We start from the raw sequence: 7,572 nt of genomic DNA on the forward strand, positions 1-7,572 counted from the left end.
AAGTAGACTTTGATCAAATCTAAAAAATTCACGCACATTCACCACTTTCCTAAGGCTTAAGTACTAAAACAATATTAGATAGCCAAGTCAAGAATGTATCTCCCGTATGTGCCCAACTTCCAATAATATGTGAACTTCCTCCAGAACGACTTTATCCTTCTCTGGGCTAAAATGCCACACCTTTGCTTCAATGGCCGAGTGGTACATAAAATGTATAGGTGGTGCTCAATTATATCTACTAGAATTCCCATGAGGTTGCTTGGGGATCATATGAAGACAACTCAATTCTGGATTAGACAGCTGGCCAACTCCTCCCTCAGCTTAGAATATTATTCTTTTTTTATTTGAGTAACCTTTCCTTCATCGCTCAGGATGACAGTTACAACCTTTGTCTCTTCTTCCACTAGAAAGGGAGGTTCTCCCTCCCATACCAAGAGAACTTCCCTGTCTAGGCCTACTGCACCAACTTAGTTAACTCCCATCCGGGCTTTCTTTTGATTCGTGTGGATGACATCCATGTAATATCTTTGAGAGGTTTGTTGATCTCCCCAGATCTCTCCTACTTTCTCCTCCACCATAAACTTGATTTTCTAATGATAGTGAGACTTGACTTCAGAAAGAGAGTCTTGACGCAACGGTAAAGTTGTTGCTTTGTGATCAAAAAGACACGGATTCAAATCCTGGAAACAACCTCTTACAAAAAGCAGGGTAAGGCTACATACAATGGATCCTTCCTCGGGACCCCGCATAACGGGAGCTTCGTGCACTGGACTGTTCTTTTTTAGTGAGACTTGACTTCCTAAAAAGCACTGAGAGATAGGCTACCCAAGATGATGGTGTATGATGAAGGTGCATCGATCGTTGTAAAGGTAGTTATAATGGTCTGTCGCTTCTGCTCCTCTCCCAACGAAATAGCATTACAACAAATATGATTTTTCGCAGCGCGCAATTACTTTATCCACAACGCGCATCACATGCTGCACAACTCAAAGCTATTAAAAATCCTAACACATCAACTGCATGCCACGACACACTGCAGCATCATCAGCTCATTCTATGCACTCTATCTCGAGCTTCCTTGCAAATACAATACTAATTGCATCATCAACAAAGTTAATTGTGTTGTAACATTCGGATGAACACTCTTCTACTTCTTTCTGTAAATAACAAGAGATAACTCAAATTTCATATGATTCTCATAAGTAAAAATGGGATAATAAAGAGATGACTCAAATTTCATATGACTTTTTTCATATAATAATGTATACTTATATTTTCTAACACATGGGTGACTTTTTTTCTGCAAGATCAAGGTCGTGATGAATCATAATTGATTATCTATTTGAATCCACAAAATATATCAAACACTACAATTCTAAATACATCCAAACTATTTCATTAAATCATAGTTCATTTCAAAATACTCCTAAAAACAAGACTTGTTAATTATGGCTTAGGAGAGGAGAGGGGTTCACTGCAAAGAGGAAAATGTAGAGACCAGAATAAAAATAGTTGATGTTTTTTCATACCTTCCAAAATGCAACTGTTTAATAATGTAAGCACTCAGCAATCTTGCCTGCAAAGAGAGTTAAAATATCAGAAAAACTATAACATAATAAATACATCCATAGTAAATTGGGTCAGAACTTACAACTACCCCAAGCAAGGTGCTTGCTAAAAATAGATAAAAGAAGTTTGCAACAAACTACAACATTACAGCAAAGTTGTCAAAGGCGAGCATGAGGCGCGCCTAGGCGCGCCTCAGGCGTTGGGCGAGGCTGCATCGCCTCAGGGAACCATCGGGCGTCGAGGATGGCCAGGCGGGCTGCGCCTTTGTCTCCCTTTGCTCGAGGCGCAAAGCAGTGGAAAGGCATCGCCTTTCCACTAGGGTATGAGGGTTTTTTTTTTAATGACCTAATCACCCAAAGCTCAAAGAAGTCCAGCCCATGATTAATTTCCTCTTCTCTATGGGCATGAGACGATACAAATTCTCTACATGCACGACGGTACGTCTCCTCTTCCCTATTTCCTTTGAAATTGATTCGAAGCTTCACTGCTTCAACGGCGTTTTTCCATAGTTTCTCCTCTACCCGTGGACCTTTTCCTCATACTCTGATGTTTCGTGCAGGTTGCCTGCAAGACATAAGTTCCTTTGATCCTGTCCAAATTGTCCAATACTTATTTACTATCATATATTATTAGTATATTACTAATCGACTCCCTTGTTAAGTTTTGTTCTTGTCAATACTAATCGGTCCCCTTGTTAAGTTGTTCTTGTCAATTAGGTATGGCTTCTCAACAACAATCAAAAAATCAAAACACACAATCAGACGATGATAATAAGAGAGACCTGGTTAGAAGCATTGTTATTTAAAAAACCCGAAAGATTCTAATAGTGTGACATGTAGGTTTTGTGGGTTCACTTCCAATGGAGGAATTTTTCGAGCCAAACAACATATTGCTGGAAATTCAAAAAATGTTAGGAAATGCAAAGAATGCCCACAAAGTGTCTGTGATGAACTGTTGAACTATATGAATGAAAAGAAGAAACAAACGTTGCGATCTTGTGGTGGAATGAAGCAAGATTTTTGCTTTCTTGATGTCGATGAAGATGAAGAAGATGCACAGGCAGTACAACCAAGTTCTAAAGAAAGCAAAAAGCGAAGTTTGACTTCGACAGAGGAGATTGGGAGTGGTAGTGTTAAAGGGCCAATGGACCTCTTTATTACGAAAACCAAAGGGGGAAATTGAGGCAAACAAGCATAAATGATGCATGTGACAAAGAGCTTAGAGATCGAACAGTTCAAAAGATAGCCCGTTTCATGTATCAAGCTGCAATTTCTTTCAATGCTGCCCATTTAGATAGCTTCAAGAAAATGATTGAAGCCATAGGTCAGTATGGGCCGAATTTGAAACCAAGTTATCATGAATTGAGGGTACCCCTTTTACAGAAGGAAATTGTCTATACAAATGAGTTGTTGAAAGAAAATAGAGATGAATGTGAGAAATATGGTTGCTCAATTATGTCTGATGGATGGACTAATAGGAAACAGAGGACATTGATCAACTTTTTGGTTAATTCACCCAAAGGAACAATGTTCTTGGAATTTGTGGATGCATCCTCCCATGTCAAGACTGAACCCTACTATATGAGTTGCTTGATAGATTTGTAGAACGTGTGGGGGAGAAAAATGTTGTACAAGTGATTTCAGATAATGGCAGCAATTATGTTTTAGCTAGTATGTAAAGTTAACGAACTCTACTATTTAATATTTATTTGATTGGTGAATGTTCATTCATTTTCTCCTCACTGATAAATGAATATGTTTATGTCGACCTTCTTTTACTTTTTATTTTTTTGTAGGCAAGCTTTACAGGCAAAAAGACCGAATTTGTTTTGGACTTCATGTGCTGCTCATTGCATTGATTTGATGCTAGAGGATATTGGCAAAATTGAGGTGGTTCGAAAGACTATTTATAGAGCAATTGCTCTTGTTGGCTTCATTTACAATCATGGAAGTGTTTTGTACATGATGAGAGAATGTACTGAAAATAAGGAGCTGGCAAGACATGGAGTCACCCGCTTTGCTACTACATTTCTCACTTTGCAAAGCCTCCACAAACGACAAAAGGCTTTGAAGAGAATGTTCTTATCTACACAGTGGATAGAGAGTAAGTGGGCTAAGGATGCTAAGGGTAAGAGGGCAAATGATACTGTTTTCATGCCTTCTTTTTGGAATAATTTGACATACACACTTAAAGTGATGTGTCCTCTAGTGATGGTTCTTCGCATTGCTGACAATGAAACAAGGCCAGCGATGGGTTATATTTATGTAGCTATGGATAGAGCAAAAGAAACAATTCTGAAGTCCTTTGATAACAATAGAGAGAAATGTAAAAATGTGTTGGACATTATTGATAGTAGATGGGATCGTCAGCTTCATCATCCTTTGCATGCAGCGGGATACTACTTAAACCCGTATTTTTACTATCACAATCCGAAAGTTGAGACGGATACAGAAGTAACAAATGGATTGTTTGCATGCATACAAAGATTGATTCCAAGCCCTGAACTAAGGGATAAGATTATTATGGAGGAGTTGTCGGTATATAAGAACTCAGAGTCATTGTTCGGCAATGAATTTGCCATTAGAGCAAGGAATAATAAACATCAACCAATGACACCTGGTATGTATTTTGTTTCCAAAAAGTTAAATAGTTAAACTTAAATATCAAATGAAAATAGTGAAATACATTGTTTTTTCAGCGAACTGGTGGAAAATGTTTGGCACTGGTACTCCGAATTTGAAAGAATTTGCTATCAAAGTTCTTAGCCTCCCATGTAGTGCTTCGGGTTGTGAAAGGAATTGGAGCAAATTTGAGCATGTGAGTAAATGCCAGTACATGACTTCTTTCACTTTTCTTTTCAATTTATAGTTTGCTTACTCACTCTAAAAGTATGATGGTTCCGTCATATGTGGCACAGATACATTCAAAGAAAAGGAATAGACTTGATCACAAGAAACTACAAGATTTGGTGTACGTGAAGTACAATCAAACACTCAAGGCTCGTGCGGTTAAGAAGGATAAAGGAGATCCTATAGTTTTGAGGAATATTGATGATTGCAATAATGAGTGGTTGACTGGAATGATGGAAGCTGGTGAGGAACCTATTTTTGATGACGATGATGACACTTTAACATGGAACGTTGTAGCAGAGGCTACTGGAGTAGAAGAAGTGACAAGACATACTAGGCAACAACAGACCTCAAACCCTATTTATAGGGGAGCTTCAACTTCAACTTCTAGAGGCAAAGGTAGAGGAGGACGAAGAGGCAGGGCAACAAGCCAAACTACTCGTACTCTACAATCACTAGCGGATGAAGATGAAGAATCTATTGACGATGGAGAGTTTGATGATGACGTGTTAAAAGATTATTATTCGGACATTGATGAAAACGTGGAGGATGGTGATGGGGATGAAATGATTGAATTGGAAAATGATTGATCTGAGTCTAGTTTGTTTTGGAAAAATAAAATTGTCTAGCATAAGATTTAGATGTGTTGTTTTATTGACAATATTGAGTTATTTTTATTTTTATTTTTGCTTGAAACTTTATTGTTTTAGATGTTTATATAGTTTATTATTGTTAATAGTTGATTTTTAGAAGAATATAAATATATAATATATTTTCTATGCATTATCACCTCGTGGCCAGGCGATCGCTTTTTGTCGCCTAGGCGTTCAGGCGCTAGGTACCAACTTGTCGCCTTGGCCTCGCCTAGCGCTTTGACAACTTTGCATTACAGTGAAGTCAACATGAACTAGATCAAATTTTTGAATCACATTAAAAAGCACCACTGATGTAGCATCATTTACAACTTCTTCACCAAGCTATAAAGCAAAGGTGTCTCATCCTGATTGAGCACCTGATTTTCAAGTAATAAATTAGTTAGCTAAGACAAAGTCACTTACATAATATAATATGCTAGAGTTGAGAACCTACAAAGTGCAAACAGAATCTGTAGTAGAAAAGATTGCACAAATAGCTGCATAAACAAAGAAAGACATCGAAAAGGGAAGACTAGTGGCAACATAAAGAGGAATTAAACAAAACATGTATACAATCAAACAAAATGTACACTGCAAGGTTATTTGCCAAGATAATTTCCAATGTCCAATTCACCTATATTCATTTTTCTTAAAAAATTCTATGGCACCAGTAAGAGAATAGAGATCAACAAAGAAAATTATTCATCATTTTCATAATTCAAGTGAATGCTTCAGTTAATTAAAATTTATAAATAGATTAGTCATATAGAATAAGCAATTGATAAACACAGTGATAAGCCTAAAAAATGATGGAAAATAATAAGAATATAAATTTATTTCTAGAGAAATTCACTTCCAGATTCTATATGGACAAGAATGTTAAGATGAAATTTAGATAAACTGAATTTTCACTCAACATTAGCAATTAAGTAAAATAAACTCAAATTTTCCATTAGATAACTTCAAGTTAACTGTATTTGTCATTACTATTGAGTAATATGCGACAACAAAATAAGAAGAGTTTCTTAAAAATTTTGAAAGAGACCCAAAAACTCAAACGAGAGACTTCTCTAGGGTCTAAAGGTTTATGCATCAAGAGAAAGTCATGGTCAAGGGAAGCGGAGACTTCTCTAGGGTCCTCCTCTCATTTTTATTCTCAATATTTCAAGACAATATTCTTAATGTCTGGTTCCAACATTAGCTATATCAGTAACTATAGATTTGGTTGTTAAAGTGTCAAGTTGTTCCAATTTGCAAGTCCCATGATGGAAGCCCCATACCATAATGAAGAAAATTGGAAGACATCTGTGCACAACCAACACAAGTAATTGGAAGAAAATACTAGAAGATATCTGTTTAACAAAAATCTGAATTCCACAACATCGTTTATTCCTACAAGAAAATCATTCCAATCAAGACGTCTTAAGATGATTTAAGAAAACTCTAAATCTTTATATCTCATGATGAAAACAACTTAAAACTACATCGAGACAAAGAAAGACAAAGAAATGTTCGGGTTTTTCACCTTGTAGTCGCTTTATTAAAAATTTAAATACCTCTATCTTCAAGAATCTCACTAATAGAAGAAACAAAGTCTTAAAAAAAATTATTGAGGGTGAAAGGAAGTCTAAGAGAACACATAGAAAACCCTCAAACTGCTAGAAAAACTTTTCTTTAATGTGATGTCTCAAAACCTAGCGGGCAAAAAATGAACAAAATCATCCAAGGTTTTGATAAATATGAAACGCGGGAAGAGAAAAACTGCCGACAATTTTCAACCAAAGAAACACGTCTATTTCCCAGATTGCATCTAAAGATTGGAATGCATACCAGTTACTTCTAGGTGATGTGAAATCAAGAGAAACCATTCCTCGTCTCCTCCATTCAAGAAGCCGGAGTAGAGCGAAGGGTTTAGGGGGAAAAGTGTCTTCTTTCCATGCTTCTCCCATTCAAGAGAAATCGTACCTTGTCTCCTCCCATTCATCGAAGAGGGCGGACAGGGGTTCGCCGAAGAGGGTTGGGCGGAGAAGTTCGGTAGAGAGGGAGTTTAGGGTTTGGGCAGGGAAAGATTTCGGTGGAGAGGTTCTCGGAGGGTGGTTCTCTACAGAGAGGTTGGGCGGAGATGTTCGGTGAAGAGTGAGCCGCGGAGAGGGAGCGATGGAGGTTTTGGGTTCGATGAAGGACTTCGGACGCGAGAAGGTTTGACAAAGGGATATTTAGGAGCAACAAATATTTGATGAAGGAATATTTGGGATCACCGAATTCTGAAATTTATAAAATTTATTAACAGTACATATTTTGCACGCGATTAATATCCTAATAATAATGATTGACTATGTATGTTTTTTACACGTCGTCAATAATATAAATTTAATAATATTAACCACACGTTTCGCAAGTTGTTAATATTAAGCTTTTTACCGTGCATTCTGGATACCGTAGAAAAATATATTGATAACGTATTTTTTCTAAATGTCATCATTTGTATAAATATAATATTATTTATAGCATATTTTATT

General features: G+C 36.8%; 1 long non-coding RNA gene across 2 annotated transcripts; it reads right to left on the reverse strand.

Annotated features, from left to right (window-relative positions):
• Positions 1–870: 870 nt before the first annotated feature.
• LOC121969684 lies at positions 871–7,278 on the reverse strand. 2 transcript variants are annotated; one of them, XR_006108610.1, is made up of 3 exons: positions 6,884–7,278; positions 1,530–5,430; positions 871–1,157 (listed from the first exon to the last, which is right to left on the reverse strand). It is a non-coding gene; the product is annotated as an uncharacterized LOC121969684 (long non-coding RNA). The 2 variants fall into 2 exon arrangements; XR_006108609.1 differs by lacking the exon at positions 871–1,157 and having other exon boundaries at positions 1,335–5,430.
• Positions 7,279–7,572: the final 294 nt, after the last annotated feature.

The sequence above is a fragment of the Zingiber officinale genome, chromosome 4A, assembly GCF_018446385.1.
Source record: "Zingiber officinale cultivar Zhangliang chromosome 4A, Zo_v1.1, whole genome shotgun sequence".
Taxonomy (NCBI): domain Eukaryota; kingdom Viridiplantae; phylum Streptophyta; class Magnoliopsida; order Zingiberales; family Zingiberaceae; genus Zingiber; species Zingiber officinale.